Source organism: Poecilia mexicana, unplaced genomic scaffold, assembly GCF_051168715.1.
Source record: "Poecilia mexicana isolate PSO_F unplaced genomic scaffold, ASM5116871v1 scaffold_10, whole genome shotgun sequence".
Lineage (NCBI taxonomy): Eukaryota > Metazoa > Chordata > Actinopteri > Cyprinodontiformes > Poeciliidae > Poecilia > Poecilia mexicana.
In genome coordinates this window covers 6,509,589-6,526,832 of record NW_028263379.1, presented here as the reverse complement: position 1 = coordinate 6,526,832, position 17,244 = coordinate 6,509,589, and the positions used below count along the sequence as shown (strand labels likewise).

Below are 17,244 nucleotides of genomic sequence, written 5' to 3'. Positions count from 1 at the left end.
TACTGGCCAAGGCCCCAGGGATTTCTTAAAGAGCCTAACGACTCTTTAAGAAATGGATTTAAAGAAAACATTAAATCCTAAAATAAACCCAGTTTAAATCAAATGTAAGAATTAAATGTCTTTAGAATTCTGTATCCACATAGATTTTTTTAACCTCTTTTTATAGTTTTAGGCTCAGTAGGAGGATGACAAAATGCAAATCGAGTTGGAAAGACACAGAATCATATTTGGAGTGTTTGTTATTCCGAGGATTGGTGGCAGGATTACAAACTGGTTTATAATCTCCCCTGCTGTTAGCACTGGATTCAGATGCGTTACCCTTTTATAGAACATGGAAACTGCAAGGGGCCACCACACCCTGTTCAGCTGTGGTTGCATCCAGGCACCCGTCTTCACTAGCTTCAGATATTCTCTTCGCTCTGTCCAGAGTACGTTACAGTCTTCAAATGATTTCGTATCCATTAGATTCGCAAGCTGCTGGCTGACATGAGAGGATCGCTCCTGTGTTGAGTTACTGTTGTGCATCAGTTCTGTTTGCCATAAATAAAGGAGTGTGAACTCCTTTGCTGTACTGAAAAGCATATATAAGCACTGTGCAGCTTGTGTTTTTGGTGTCTCGTCCTCAGGGTGAGCCAGTTTGGTTCTGCAGAAAAACAGTTTCTAGGTTTATTAAGATTTTTTCAAACCCTTCAAACCACATATGGAACAATACCATGGGGTCCGTTGGATGTTCTAGCCTTTTTACCAGATATCTTGCTGAATTTATATGGCCCCAGCTGGATTATTCACTATTGATTTTTAAGCACAAGATCGAAGAGTCCATTTTCAAAAAACTTCAAGTTGAGATTTCTGTTTTGGTCAGTGTTCATTAGCCTGTCCAGGAAGACCGACTGTTTTCTCTCAGGTCCCTCCCTTGTGAATACTTCACGCAATTCTCCTATAATCATCTTCTGTTCATTAAATTTCCAAAAATGTATTCACATACCTGAAGCTTCAGCCAGAGTCAAGGTAGAGTCAAGTAAATCGTATCAAAGTTTATTTGATGAACCTCGATTGATAACCCTTATCAAAATATTTGATAAGGTTTGTAGAAAGCCTCATGGTGCACAAACTGCATACAAGCAGATGTCTTCACACCCAGTTGATTCATTGTAGCCAAGTTTGAAGATGCAATAAAAAGATTTTTTTTATTAATCTTTCAAAAGCATGCATGAAATACCTGTTTATATTTAAGACCAGTCTGTTGCCTCTTCAGTAAATCAAAGCAGCACCTTTAAAATGTCAGCTTGCTAATTCACATAGCCTTTATGACCAATGTACCAAGAGTTTGTGCTTTTTTTTTAACACGTATGATCTATTCTTTTTTGGAAAGAGCATGAATTAGGAAGGCTTTATTCAGTCAACTGAAAAATTACCCAGCGATATTAGACACAGATTTTAATTAGATGCAGATTAAGACTTTAGATTGATCGTTCATATTCTGTTGGAAAATTATGGGCATTTGTTATTTTAATTTGTCTCTAAAAAGTGTTTTTAATCAAAAAACTGCAGAGATAAAAAGCAAGGAAAACTTTGCATACATTCAAGCCCAAGAGAAAGTTCATGTTTATTTTTAAGCCAGCATGTAGTCAGCAAAATTAATCAAAAAAAACTTTAAAATGACAGATTAGTCAGAGTTGAGGGATTAGACTAATGCAGAAGTTTATTTTCAGGTGAAAACTTGACACTTTTTCCATCTTGACTACATGGTGATTAAATCTGTTTAGAGTCTGGAGGGAGACTTGGTTCAAAAATAACTATGATGATGTTTCCGTTCTGACATCTTTATCGACGCAGACTACATGACACCTGCATGTGTTTGCATGTCTCTGCTGCAGGCAGCCTTGAAAAATGTTCTATTGTTTTTCATCTGATTTACAATAACAGATATACAGGAGAATTAAAATAAAGCAGGTTTTGAATCCTTTCCTTTCTCTATGAGTGCACTGAGCAAAATATGTTGAGGTGATGCCACTTATTTTCCCAACTGACACAAGAGTTGGATCAAGCCAACTGAAAGGTGAAGGAGAGCGAAACTAAGATTCAAGAGTTTTTTTTCTTTATTTTATGCTTAATAATTTAAAGCAAGTTTATTTATACATTTCTCTGACTGCAGAGAGTGGTCAGATTTTAGTCAGAAAGCAAAAACAAGTTTGCTTGCCCACTTTTTAAAGTTGCTTTGTTTGCTGTTGGAGTTGAATCAAGTGAAGGAGCAAACATCCCAGACAGCAGAGGAGAAAACAAAACACATTAAACATTAGAAACTTTAATTTTTGCTGGGGGGGTTTTCCCTGCAGAAATACAATTTCTTAATGTAGTATAGTTAATTATTTTTACGTCTTTCAAACTCCTGCTAATTGATATGCATTACTTATATGCATATCAATTGATATGCACTGTGTCCAGAAAACCATTTTATCCCAATACAGGACAAGGAGAAATCTGTCACGAAAATATTAGCGCCATCATTTGCTATTAGATATATCTATTAAATATGACTTAAAATAAAGATTAGAAAACTGATGTTTGATAAATTCTCAATGATACAAATCTATAAACAATTTAGTTTCTGTTAGTCTTGTCAAGATGCAAGAAGGGGCAAATTTCTATTTATATTGGTCAATCGTTTTATTTTAAATATGCTGTAGGATTCACAGTTTGACGACTGTTATAAATATCACGTTTTGTGAACACCGGGGATTAGCTCAGATTTTGTCGCTTGTTTTTAGGAATTGCAGCAGCTGCAGTGCGCCACAATAAAGCTACAATAAAGCTGATAAACAGGTGAAAAACCAAACTAGACAGAACCACTTCTGACTGTTTGCCAAGCCAAACATCCAATAAAAGTTCCACCAAGCCACTACTGAGGCACTGGGGTCAAGTTTCTCGACACGGGCAAAAGAAGGTTCAATTTCCAAACTTATTGATTGTTCTCTGTGAATTACAGAGATCAAACTTTCATTTGTTCTCATGCTACCACTCTTGCTCTGGTAAAAACCATCGGCCCCAAACCCAAATGCCTGCTGGTCCTTCACCAGACCCCTGCACTTACAGAAAGAGGACTGACCCATATTACTTCCTGTCTAACTTTAGAAAATAATACAACAAAACAATAAATAAAATCAACAATTATCAACCTACAAATAAACTCTGTAAATAATACAAAAAATATAAATTTAAGATTAAAGTAACAAAATTCAAAAGGATAAAGAAATAAAGATAAAATAGCCCCAACAACCTCTATTCTGCCTTTGTCGGTTTTATGCGGATCCGTTGCCATGGCAACCGACAAACAGGTCAAAGAGCAGTTAGAGCAGAGATTACCGATCAGGGGAATCAACACCCAAAAGCAAACATTTCCCACACAAAAAAGTAGCAAAAACACTAAAACAGAACATCCAGTCTGTTACAATATAGACATTAAGCCTGACAGCATAATGTGATTATTAATAAGTTTTCGCCTGATCACCGCGGTGGTTGATTAGCTGATTTAAACAGCTGCTCTACTGATGACTTGGTGGGGGCTTGTTTAGTGCTAACGGAACCAAAACACACCGAACTGCGCAGCACATGCTAAGGTTATCACAGTCAATACCAGGCCAGCAACAGTTAGGCTAGTATAACTGACCCACTGCTCACTTGTTCAATGTTTTCTTTAAATGAAAACGTTGTCCTCACCTATGAAATCTGAAGCCCTTATTACCATTATCTATGGTTGAATTAACTGCTAAACATTGCGTCCGTTGTTCTGATTCTTTGCATGATTGTAGTAGTTTCCTGACCACCGATATTCCTGACTCAATGGACAGCAGCTGCGCATGTGTGACTTACGATAAATCACATAATGTCCAGTCCAGTAATATGTCCATCAATGCTGCTGGCGCTCTGTCCTTCTCTCGCACTTCCCGCTACTTAGCAGTGGATGTCAGGTTACATTGTGTTGCATTCAATGTTGTCGGAAAAAAGAGTTTCATGCGCTTAATGTCTGATTTGCCATAACTATTGTCGCTAGCTGGGGTGGCAACAGGGGTGGCGAGGCTCTCGTTTGGGGTGGCAACTGCCACCCCATGCCACCCCAGTAGATCCGCCCCTGGAAGTAAACAAAGACTGAAAACATATTTTTTTCTAAACTTCAAGGAAACATCAGCTAACTCAGGTTAATTTGTCAGATACACTAATTTTACGTTCCCTGAGTGATTTAGTGAGACATAACGCATTGATATTTAGCAGCAGCTCCACAAGCAGTTATTGCCATGTGCAATAATGTTTTCCTCATAGTGTTCAGAGCTGCAGGGCTCTTCTCCACTGCAAGACCCAATATAATGCAATTTCTACATCCGCTTTTATTTTTAATTTTGGAAATTCTCCACCAGAGGACAGCTGAAAGAGTCTTACTGCAGTGGTACCTGTTATTGCTTTTCATGAACACAGCATAATGTGCTCCATACTGTATTTTGCCACAGGGGTGTACTCTTTGTCCTCTACTCTCGGATGTTGCTGATGGTTTTGCTTTTTTTTTTTTTTTTTACTGTGTATTTTCAAATAAAAAGAATTATACCTCAAGAAAAAAACAATTTTGCCATCAGGAAAAACACAGACATGTCAAATATTCTGAAACCAGTTAAATGTGTGAAAGTATCTGGCCATAAATGAAAAGATAGAAACTATAAAACAGCCATATTTACTCAGATATTTGATGAACAATATGGAAGCAATCGAAGGAAGAAGACAGGGCTACTAATGCCAGGAAGCTGATGGCTTTTCTCCAAAAACAGGTGATGGAAAACTGATGCACTGTTCTGTGGATGCACTCCAGCATCCAACCAAAGAAAATACAGGAAATGAGTAAGAAAACATAACTGCAGGGCACAAAAAAATGAAATGGTGTCATTAGGATAAAGATCAGCTGGAAACCTCGCATTAAAACATAAAGGAAGGTTTCGAGATGGATTTCTATTTTTAGTAAGGCAAATCTTTTTCAGCTAAATCTATCATAACAAAGGGTCTTCATCATAATGTGGGTTACTGGGACCAATCAAATACAAAGTTTGGATCTAATGTAAAACTGGAAGCTTCAAGTAGAAAAACTTGTTTGGATCCAAATACTCAAAGACAAAAAAACAACAAAAACGTGTATTTAGGCCCCAACGCATCTTGTATTTAAGTCCTTATAATCCAGGAACTGAGCAGACGTGTGGCATTACCAGACTCCTACATTTACATGCCTACATTTAGACATGCAAATAGAAGCAAATCAACCCCGCACTTGCAAAAAGCATGATATCTTAGAGGAAGAAGAGGAATTCAAACCATGTGAGATGGAAAAAGGTATAAGCAGACTCCATGACTATGATTAGACTTTATCTGCAAAATCAGACCCCTTCATTGTATGCAGGAAACAGAAACAAGGCTACAGAGAGTTATGTGCCTGATATGTTCACTCCAGAGGTTCACTTCAAACTTCAAAAGCTTTTTCCTAAATATATACTACAATAAAGGTAAGATAAGGTAAGATAATTTTATTTATATAGCACATTTTCAGCAACAAGGCAATTCAAAGTGCTTTACATGAGTTAAAAGGAAATACAAACAAAATAACAAACCAAAGGAAAGAAAAAAAAGAGGAAAGAAAACTAATCTAATGTTCTAAAGTGTGTAAACTAAGTGCTCCTGTTCAGGGTTGCTAAGTATCTAATACCATTTCTAAATAGTGAGTACTCTACAGTTTCTGATAAAATAAGCTAAAGAGTGACTGATCTAATTCCTTTTCTGGGTTAAAGTAAGTACTCCACAATTCTAAGTTTGTTCTAATCCTTTTCTGGGTTAAAAGTAATATAAACTAAGCAGTGACTGTTCCTGTTAAGTATTTCTGGATTCCAAGTTCGTAGTTATTCTAATTCTAATTCTGATTCCATTTCTAGGCTGTATAATATTGATCTAAATAGTGCGTACTCCACAATTTCTGATATTACTAATAAACTAAAATAATCCTTTTCTGGGTTAAATAGGGAGTACTCCACTGTTTCTAAAACAAAAAAGAGGAACGGACACAGTAGGGAAGGTGGCAACATTCAGACAAAACAATGGGCAAAACAAAGACACGAGTGAAGTAAATAAAGGAAAAATAATAAAACCCTGATCATTTTGAAGTTAAAATGTACAAAATGGACATTGGACATTTAAGCTGACAAACTGCATATTGAAGGCATTTGGAGGGAGGTGTTAAAAAAAATCCATATTGTTTATATGTTATTGTTCTTTTTTTTTATAAATATAACTCATAACACCTAATTTAAAGAGCAACCCAGAGAGGATCGCTTTTAATCTGCATATTCAGAGGCTTTACGGTTCTACAAACCATTCTGCCAGTGAGTGGTCTTCAGTTCGATTATAACAGCAGACAGATCTAACAGCATATTCTGATCAAAGGGAATGGCTCAACGGTTCGGCAGACTGTGAGGAAATATGCAGGCTCTCTGAGAAGCAAATGGAAAAGTCGAGATACCAACCAGACTCCACTGAATGAAACCAAGAAGGCTGGGTTCAAGCAAAAGTAATGTTACTGCATAGAACATTTTGGTTCAAACTGTGTTCTTTAGTTAAATGTGTTTTTTTGGTTCTGGCCAAAACTCGTCAAGAACATAGCAGCAGATTTTACATATTAATAACCTGAGGAATGCATAGACACACTTGAAACTTCATGGATATTTTTATCAAAGTTGTATTCTGTGTTTGTTTCTCTAAAAGCAACTGTTGAGTTTGAGCATTTTAGAATGGACATCTACTTGCACCCAACTTTTATTTTGAAATGATTTAGTAATTGAAACTAAAAACAACAACAAAAAAAAGATTTTTAAAAAAGCTGCACATCCCACAAAAAACAACCAAACATGCAGCGGCTTCCCAACATTCCCCAGTAGAATTGTTAAACTAATCTAAATGTAGCAATCCACCTAAAATACAGCAGGAAAACTCACGCACTGAATAATTATAGATTTCCCCAGGAACCAAAAAACACAGAGAAGAAAAACAACCCTCACATGAATGATATGGAAGATTACAGGAAGATGGTCAGCAGAATGTGGTAGTTTGGTTTCTTGGTAAAAAGCAGTGAGGAAACATCAGCAGCTTTCCATTTTAGATTCAATTATGATATGCAGAACTGTACAGTTGGCTGTCATATTGCTTTGAGGTATTTTTTCTAACTGTAATATAAACTGGGTCGTAAAAATCCAAACATGAACACCAGTCTTGTGCACCAGAGGACTCCCAGGAAAGTAATATCTCAATAAAAAAATAAAAATACTAATAACTGCACATGCATTTCTTTGTGTAGGAGACAATGCATGTTTACATCCAATATGCAGCACAATAATAACCTCAGAGATCTAAACTCACAATGAAACCAGTCCAACAAACCAGAGGCTCTAATTTAAGAGAAGATTGCAAAAGCAGAAATACCCACAGCACTATATTCCTATGTGTTCTCTCAGAAACAAACACAGTTTTATGACATACCTGCAAAACACCAATAAGCAATAACCACCAGCAATGTAGATTCATGCATAGTTAATATTGATATAAAACCACAAAAAGCAGCAGCATCCAAACAGAAATTAACATCCAAGAGACAAACAGCATCTCTAATGATCAATAAGACGGCAGCAGCAAGCACACAAATACAGAAAGCATTAAAGCGTTTAAGTAAAGCCTTACTTAGCTTTTTGAAGAGAAGATGAGGCGTCTCTGGAGTGAAGTCTTGATTAAAAGGTGCAGACAGAAGGGCAGAAAACTTCAGTTTGAAGAGGGCCTTTGACTCAATAAATAGACTCCTTCACTGATCCTTTGACACAGCCGACTCTTAAAGAATGGTCCAGCTTGTTAAGTGATCAAAGCACTTTTGTTATTAAAAGTGAGCTTCAAAAGTTCCAGATGATGTTTGAATCACAAACTGCAGAGTGTGAGTGTTTGGGGAGGTGAGCAGGTCAGACACCGAAGCTACAGGCGCTGCTAATTAAAATCAGCAAAACTGAAAAAAATATGGCCTGTTTTAGCTGGACTTCCTTTTTTTATTTAAATAAAGTGAATATTTATTTAAGGTTACTAAATAAGATAGGACAGTATTATAGAAAAACTGACTTATGGGAAAACTTTGGTAAAAACTTGGTAGATTTAGAAAAGAAAAAAAAATCTGCTTCAGTACAAAACAAAAACTATGCAAATAAATAACATAATTACCATAATCACAAATTAATATTCATTCAAGTATAAGTAAAAAGTAAGCTGCAGTCAAAATTCTCCTAAAACAAAAATTTTCACTAAATGTTACTCAAATATAACTGAGTAAATGTAACAAATTACTAGTACTAGAAACTGCCTCCCTTCATAGGAGCAATTTCTCATTCAGTTTCTAAAAACAGAAATGCATACATTGTCTTCATGCGTTAAACAAATAGAGATCATAGAATCAACTTAGTTTTATTTTTTACTTTGTGTTATATGATCGATTGACAAAAGACAAAAAGGTGATTGCATTGTTTATCCATTCAATAATAGACCATAGAAGTGTCATATAAAATATAAAAAGGTAGGTAAAGTGCTAAAACCAGGATTTCATGCTGTCTTTGCATTAAAAACATGATTTAAACTCATTAAGAGGACTCTGTGAAATAGGTACATACACAATGTGGATCTGGAAGCCTCAATTGTATTTATTTTCCTCATTTTTAAAATACATTTCTCTTATTTTATGTGATTTTACTGCTGCAAAGTGTTTTAAATCTCTCTTGCTTTGTTTGCTGGTTTTGATCATTTCTCATATTAAATGTGTTCAATAAACTGACCTTTGTTGTCTATGGATACGTTGTCACATGGCTTGCTCCTCTGGCTGTTCAGGGTTTGCATGCTCTCACCATGCTGTCATGCAGATTGAAATGTTGTCTCTGTTACCGTGGCGACAGACCTGTGACCTGTCCAGGCCACACTTCTCCTCTCAAATGTGACACAGGATAGAAGATCAAAGGATGGATGACTGAACAGAAGTTAAAAACTCCTGATCAAATATGATATTTAATACATGCCGCAGCTATGGCTCAAGAGAGAATGATTTCACCATTACGTAACCTGAACTGCAGCACGCCGTCCTGTGATGCAGCAGCAGAGGCTGGAGATGGTCTGCAGCTCTCAGCCCACCACAGAGGAGGTGGGACATGTTGCTCAAGATGTCTATTCCTCATCCTCCCGTTTGTTGATGCCTTCAGGCTGTCCAGCTTGTTGTTGATCCATGCTGCCACCCCCGCTGCGCTGCCGCCTCCCCAGCACAGCAGCGGGCCGAATCTCACTCAAAGCAGCGTTAGACAACACCAGTCAAGTTAAATTATTCTTTTTGCAAATTATGTCAAATATCCAAAGGTTTTCAAATGACTGCAGCACAGGAACATGTATCAACATACTGAAGCTCAGGGGTTTGTTTTGTTAAGTTGCCAGCAGATAGAGTGAGATGCTCAGCAGAGCATGCCTTCAGATTTACAGGTATGCATCTTCAAACATATTCCCACAGCTCAGTGCACACCCAGCTGCACACCCATGACCTTTTCTTCATGCTTACCTTCATCTCCAGAGCAATGAGTCACAACCCTTCTCTGCATTGTAGAAACTTAAAACCTGTATTATATTCAGAGTGCTCTGTCAACACTTTACTGTTAATGATGAAATATTGAACTTCCATACAAGAACCTTCTGAAGTATGAAATTTTTGCATAATGACAATTAGATGTGAGGGCAGTCCACCTTATCGTTTAATTATTACTTGTTGAGTATGGATTATGCAAAGCCTTAAAAATGAGATTAAATCTTTGTGAGAATAAAACTCAACCTTGGCTCAGTTCTGCTTCAGTCACCGTCTTAAAGATAATCTGCAGAGAACCGAACTGGAGAAGTTTCAAACCATGGCTTCAGAGAGTCAGATGTGTTTAGGAACCAGAATTATCTATGGTTAGTTTATTTTGCAGCATGTAAAGTGATTCATAATTTTACTCATTAGCTGGAACATCTGTTTGTCCCCAGCCCACAACTTTCCTCCTCAAAGGACCACTCACTTAATAAGCCTGTAATTAAACCTGGCTGCAGTCATTTTTGGTTTCCGCAGAAGGAAACAGAAACAGTAGCAGAACTAATGCTTTATGTTGTGCAGAATGAACCTCAGATTAATGTGGTCGGTCGTTTTAAGAAGCAGTGACAGCCCAGTTTCTGGTGAGTCCCCGAGCGAAGGCCGAACTTCTCCGCTCAGCACCGGCAGACATGGAAGAGCTGACTGATGTTCGGACCTGGGAGTTTACATTCTGTCCAGCCTGAACCGAGGGCCTGTGTGCATCAGGTCCTACATTTTAGATACGAGCTTTCAGTGAATTCGACCATGAAAACACTAGTGTACTCCGTTTCCATCAACACCTATCTTGTGTTTGATTTTCTCCAGCTTTGATGTGCCTCTGTGACCTTTGCTGTCTGAGAAGCAGGAGAGAAAATCTTGCTTGTTTAAAGTGAATTTGACTTGACAGCAACAACAACTAACCCTAAAATCACACAGAACCACATCAGATGCAGCATCTGCGAAAAATGTCCATACTTCATCATCTTTTTTCATGTACTGTCTTTACAACAACAAACATGACTGGATTTTGTTGAAATGTTATGTGGTAGTCCTTCTCAAAGTTCATCCCAACTGTGAAGAAGAAGAGGAAAAAAATACATGGCTTTCAAAACGTGTTACAAGTCAAAATCTGACAAGAATTAATAAATACAGAATGAGTACACAGAGATCTAGAGAAACTTGGTTGGGAAAATATCACATTTAAAAAAAGACTAAAGAGTAAAAACCAAAAACCCAAAACTGACTCAAAACGAAAGGGCTGGGCACATTTCCACCAATATGCTAATAGTGGAGCTAATTTTTCCATTAGTGCCTCAAAACGCTTCGCACACTTGGCTTCTCCTTGATTCTATGATCGAATCCTAAACATAAACTGACTTGGGTGTTTTGTAAACTTTCAATTGAATAAAATTTGATATCTGTGTTTAAGTTTTAGTTATTGACTTAAGAATTTTTCAAGAAGACATTTTTAAGAATGGTTCCCCCCGCCCCAGATAACTAAAATAAAAAAACGTACAGGGGCAAAATAAAAAAGACGGGAGAGAGCAAGTGGTAACATTAGTGGTAAAATCTTAAGGTCTGAGAAGTATGAAGACTTCAGCAACATAATATTGTCAGATTATTAATAATTATCACTTTTAGTAAATATTTTGACAGAGGAATTTGACAACATAGCAAACTAATAATTATCTTCATTTATTCCATCAGTGTGGTCAAAGTTAATTACTCAGAGAGATTTAGTTTGAAAACACAAAACCGAAAAAAGCAGCAGATAATTTATTAGCTGTTGATTTTTTTTTCTGTCGGGTAGTGAATGAATCAAATACTTCGTCCGGCTGCAGATACACAGAAAGAGGTAAACACACCCAGGATTTGACAGGTTTTCCCCACTTACTATCCAATTATTCCTCAGCGTGAGTGAAGCGGCCAGGGAGTGTGGCGATGAGCCGAGCTATCAGAGGTCGGACGTGATGTGAGAGGATGAACTGTTTTCAGCCCTTCAAACCCTGTTAGGCCTAATAGCCAATTAGGGAGGTGAATGTCAGCTCATTGTTTCCAGGATTGTCACAGCAGCTGGAAAATACAGCGCTTCTGGAATCAGCAGGAACGGAGAATTCCCGGTGAGGCGTCCACTAATGTCCTGAAGGCTGTGATTAATCAAACTCTGGCAGGTATTGACAGCCATTGATTATAAATTACTCCTTTTTTGTATCAAAAGAAAGTCATTTGGTGACAGGAGGGCAAGTACATATTGTATGGACTTAATGCAGATGGTCACCTGTACAGTCGGGCAGTATACAGTGACTCACACAAATATTCACCCCCTGCAACTTTGTCACAATTTCATGTCTATGAATTTTATTGGGATTTTATGTGACCGACCAACACAATCTGTTCCACACACTTATACCTAAAATACAACTTACAGAGACTAATCTCTTTACAGTCACATTTTTCTAAATGTGGGAGGATGGACCCTGAGAGCACTCATGCATGGAAAAAGGGATCGAATCCCAGCCCAGGGTCTCTTCAGTTTGCTATTCCTGTTCGTACGTGGGTTCTCTCTGGGTACCCCGACTTCCTCCCACAGTCCAAAGAGATTTGTAGCTTAATTAGTGTTTATAAATTGTTCTTATATGTGACAGTGTGCAAGTCTGCCGCAGTAAGAAAATGATCAATTGGGTGATAAAATAAAATGAACTTGATAATTTCCATTCTGATTATTAATATATTTTGAAAAGCAATTTTGTTTACAAAACCATCATAATCAATGTTAATGATGGTTTTGTAGGTTCAGATTACAGGATTTCTCTTTTGTCTTTGGTAAAAGACCACAAGCCATTTCTCCCACTAACACTAGACTTTGTTTGTTTTGGTTGTATTTACCCAGAATGCCCTTTGGTATTGTTCTCTTCCTGCTCTTGAAGCGTTCTCCAGTCTGCTTGGCGTTTAATAATGCATTTTGGTTCACATCAGAGTTTGACTACACATTCACACTTCCTCAAACGAACCAGATTTTCAAACGGAGTAGAGTTTGAGGAAAGTGAACTTCATGTGGATCTGAGTTATTGTTTTTGTTTCGGAGGAATTCCAGTAGAGGGACTTGAACATGTCACAGGACTATAAATACTCTAAACGCATCCAAAGTAAGGTTACTAACTCCTTTAGGATGGGATACTCTGCCTTAAAACAGCAGAGCTGCATGATTTTTATTTCACCAACCGTTTTTCATTTAACCCATCAGAAGCCCAGAAAGGTGGGCGTCTATAAAACGTCGCATATTGCTCCAATATATTTATTATTTCTTTTTTCTTTACCTTTTATCAGCCAGGTAATGAAGTCATACTTTCACTTGATTGCACAGTTTATGCTGCCAGCGCGAAATGAAAAAGTACAAACCTTAGGAACTAATATTTTATTTTTTCTTCTGTTGCTCATTTTTAGAAACATTTCTCTCCAACAGAGCCATTACCACTGCAGAGCAGCAGGATTTTCTTTGTTGTGTAGTTAAGTCCTCGTCATTTCTTCCTCCAGTTTTTCCTTGACCTTTTGACATTTTCCATTTTAGGTCAAGTAAATAGCTTGTAGACAAACAGAGGAGGTCATTCTTCACACAGACAGTAGAACCAGTCGTCTTTGGGTGTTTTGACTCCTGCGTCATGTTGATTTGAGGCTCTGTGAAGATGGGAGTTAAAGGCAGTGAGTTTGGTTCCTGCAGTTCAACACACTCACTTTTGCATTAACTAGAATTTGACTTTTTATTTTCAAATGAGCACCTTGAAACCTGGACTGAATGTGTTGTTGGAGGCCAGAGCTCAGACCTGACACCAATCATGCACCTAGTTTTCCAATCATCCGTTTGGGAAACTACTAGTTTCTTTCAGCTGCGGTTAGGAACGTTTCAGCATACTTTGAATCCTGGTCCAGCGTATGGAGTGTCTGTTTGTGAAGCTGTACAGTCAAAAATTAACAGCAGTAATTTGGGTCATTTAGCCTGTCATAAGAGGAAAGATATGGTTATGTTATTTACAGGGAAATGTCACAGTTTCAAACTATATTTAATGTAATAATATATATATTTAATTAGTGCATAAATATTTAGTGAGCAAGCTAACTATCTCAAAACTAAATATTTAGATCTGAACTAGCTAAGTGTTCAGCCATTGGTAGACTATATATTAGTAAGACATCACAATATTTAGCTAGTAATGTCCTCTGGTTATTGACACATGAACCTGCATATTAACTAAATATTTAGCTCGAAGCTAAATGTTTAGCCTCAAACAAAATACTTGCATTGGTACCTAAACAATTTAGGAAGTCAACTAAATATTTATTTTGAAACTAAATGTTTTCTTGGTTAACTAAATATTTAGATCACAATCTAAATATTTAACTTCAAACTAAATATTTATTTTGATGTTAAATATTTAACTTGGTAACTAAAACTAGCTAATGAAAGCAAGCTAAATATTTAATTTCAAGCTAAATATTTGTGACCATGTCACAATATTTAGTTTTAATCTGTGACATGGTGAAAACATGGCTGAAAAATGAAACCCTGTTTCATCTCCCTAAACTTGCCAGCAGCTGCTTTTATACATCTTCTGCCATACTTTTTCCTTCTACTGAACTTTCCATAAGCATGCTTGATGCAGCACTCTGTCAGCTTGTCATGAGTCTTCTACATAACTATTCAACCATTCCCAACCTGCTGTAATGAAATCCTTTCTATTTCTCATTTTCTTAGAAGCTGTAGGGGAAATATTTAATGTCGGCCAGAATCCTCAAAATATCAATAAAAACTTGAAAAGATATTCTATGATATTTACGTAAACCCACGTGTAATTTTAAATTATTGAGCAAATACTTTCCTACTGCTCATTTGATATTTATCTTTCAGTCTGGCATTGCATTGAATCTGAAATGCTCCCTCAGATAATACCAAACAGGAAATAATTCAACGTGTCAGGTCTCCCCCCCCCCCCCAACTCTTCTGAATATTCTGATGTGGTTAAATCGGCTCCAAACTCTGCAAACTTTTCTCCATTCACCATCATCTGTAAAACAGGCGCCTGCTGTAAATGTCACGCCGGATTATCTTTCAGGTTATTAATAAATTACGAATCTTTGCTTACGCTGCGGCAACATTGAAAGAGAAGATTAATGGAAGTTTAATGATCCCCACGGAGAAATTGGATATTGCGGCATTAACAGTTTCACTTTTGACATTTTCAGCAACAGTCCCCGGCCGGCGCTGTATTATTCATACAAAACACATTTAAAATTCCAATAAATCAGCACACTGCCTGTGCGGTCGTAAATCAAGGCGTGTCACCTGTTAATGGGCCTATTACACTATTTTTCTGTTGTTAAAAATTGCCCCCTCAGTAGGTTGAAACCTTTTAATAAAACTCGGCCCATTCAGGACATTGAGATGAAGGGCCAGCCCCCTCGCTCTGCATGCCAACGAGCTTATTGTGAGTCAGGTTTGTAAGTGAATCCATGGGTGGTTGTTCCCTTAAACGATCCATTTGAATTCAGGGCATCTCAAAGCGTGGCCCTCAGCTATATTTACAGCTTGGATAGAAATCAAACGGGATCCTCTGGGGTTGATGAAAGGAGGGGAACGCAGCGTGTGAGAACACATAAGGAAATGAGTCATTTATTGACTTTCATGCTTCCTACACATAGTCCATTACACAGAATGTAATGTCATGTGTTTACAGCAAAAAGTCTTTAACCGAGGTGTGAGGCTTTATGCTGATGTGTGTTGAAAGCGATGAAGGGCCGCTGATAAGAACTGGGTTTCCTTCCTGTATACAGGCCTTTAAGTCATTCAGTTTATCGTTTATGTTTTCAGGAGTTCAGTTCACATCATTCATCGTCAGCATGTATTTTTGATCTTTAAAAAAATATCTGTGAATTCTGTCTCGGTCAAAGTGTCAAAATTACTGACTTACAGCCTCGTGAAAATATATTTAGGATGTTTTCACAGCTGATAGTCCGGTTGACTCGGTTGGATTGAGGACCAAAATTGCACTGAAATTGAACATTACATTTTCAGCTGCTGTGATTCATTTTCATTCCACACCAAACCAAGCAAATCCTAGAAGAAGAAATATTTAAAAATACAAACTATTAAAATTCTACAACTAATTAGACATTTCTACCTGCATGTTCACTTTTAACCACGACTGTAAGACAGGTTTCTAGTGATAAACTAGGGATTTTAAGAACAGAATATACAACTAATTACCAACTGGGATCAAGAAAACAATTTAAAATCGACCTGGATGGAAACTACAAGTACAGCGTTTATGAGTTGTTTTGCTCAAAATGGCAACATTTGACCCTCAGTAGTGATTTCTTCAACAAATCTGCAGGACACAGTTTCATTTATTAGAATAAACCCGTCAGGTTAAAGGACATTTAGCAGTTAATGAACGTCCTCAGGCTCTGGATGCCACATCGCACACTGAGGAGGTCATGGACAACAACCAGTGCACAAAACAAGGTAAAAGCTGAGAAAATACTCATTTAATCGTAATTTCTATTTAAATCTAAGGAATAAAGAGGTTGTTGCTCTCCTCCTGTTGATAAACATTTGCAATTCTTTCAAATGCAAAAGGACAGATGAGCTGAAAAACACACTAACTGAAAAATGAAGATATTTCTTTAAAGTGTTTAAGATAAGCCAATATAGAATGTTATGTTATGAGGTTTGATAAAGGAGCTAAATGAAGAAACTGATGGGAGAGAAATTCAGAACTTACAGTTAAAACATGATGAGACCAGGAGTTGGGAACCAGGAAGCTTAGAATCAAAAGAGACGTGATGGACGGGAACCAGGTGAGTCTAATCAGGGAATGCAGAGCAGCTGTGAAAGGAGCATGCTCAGAGCTGATGCTGCATTCAAGTTACCTGGGAAGTTTGAACTCCGAGCTGGGTTTGACATCAGACCCAAGGTAACAATGTTCTGGTAGAAGTCAGAATTGCATGATGACGACGTCCATAAACATTATTTTCAGTAGCTCTTACAAACATCGTTCTAAATTTCATTTTCCATAAAAAGACACCACTTTGAATTTGTTTGGATTGTTGATTTTAGATGCACTCCTACATCTGTGTCTTGATGGGAAAAAGTCCCACAGCATCACAGGGCCTCCACCATACTGAACAGTGGGTGACCCTTACAAGTGTTTCTCACTTTACTGAGTTCAGTCCAGTGGCTAACAGAATATGTTCTCTGTGTCTTGGTATATTTACCCCATGGCCCATCAGTAAGATGTTCAGAGAACTCTGATCAATTTAAGCATAAATTAGCTTCAGTTTCATTCTAAAGGAATTGTTTAGGTTGTTGTTTATTTTGTCTCCACTTTAAGGCGTCTTTAAAATGGTTTTAAAAAACATTGTTTTAAATCCAACATGCCACTTCTTCTGAGCCAAAACGGTGGCTGAACATTGAAGTTCTGCATGTGAGCGCTGTCCTCTGTAATTCCAGACCTTTATTCCATTCCACGGCAGATAGCGGGAGGAAGTTTTCCTCCTCAGTG

The 17,244-nt window shown here is 37.4% G+C and overlaps 1 long non-coding RNA gene across 1 annotated transcript; it reads right to left on the bottom strand.

Annotated features, from left to right (window-relative positions):
* Positions 1-13,088: 13,088 nt before the first annotated feature.
* On the bottom strand, positions 13,089-16,553 carry LOC106932495 (uncharacterized). The gene is made up of 3 exons (XR_001421281.2): positions 16,465-16,553; positions 13,465-13,639; positions 13,089-13,363 (listed from the first exon to the last, which is right to left on the bottom strand). It is a non-coding gene; the product is annotated as an uncharacterized LOC106932495 (long non-coding RNA).
* Between the last annotated feature and the right edge of the window lie 691 nt (positions 16,554-17,244).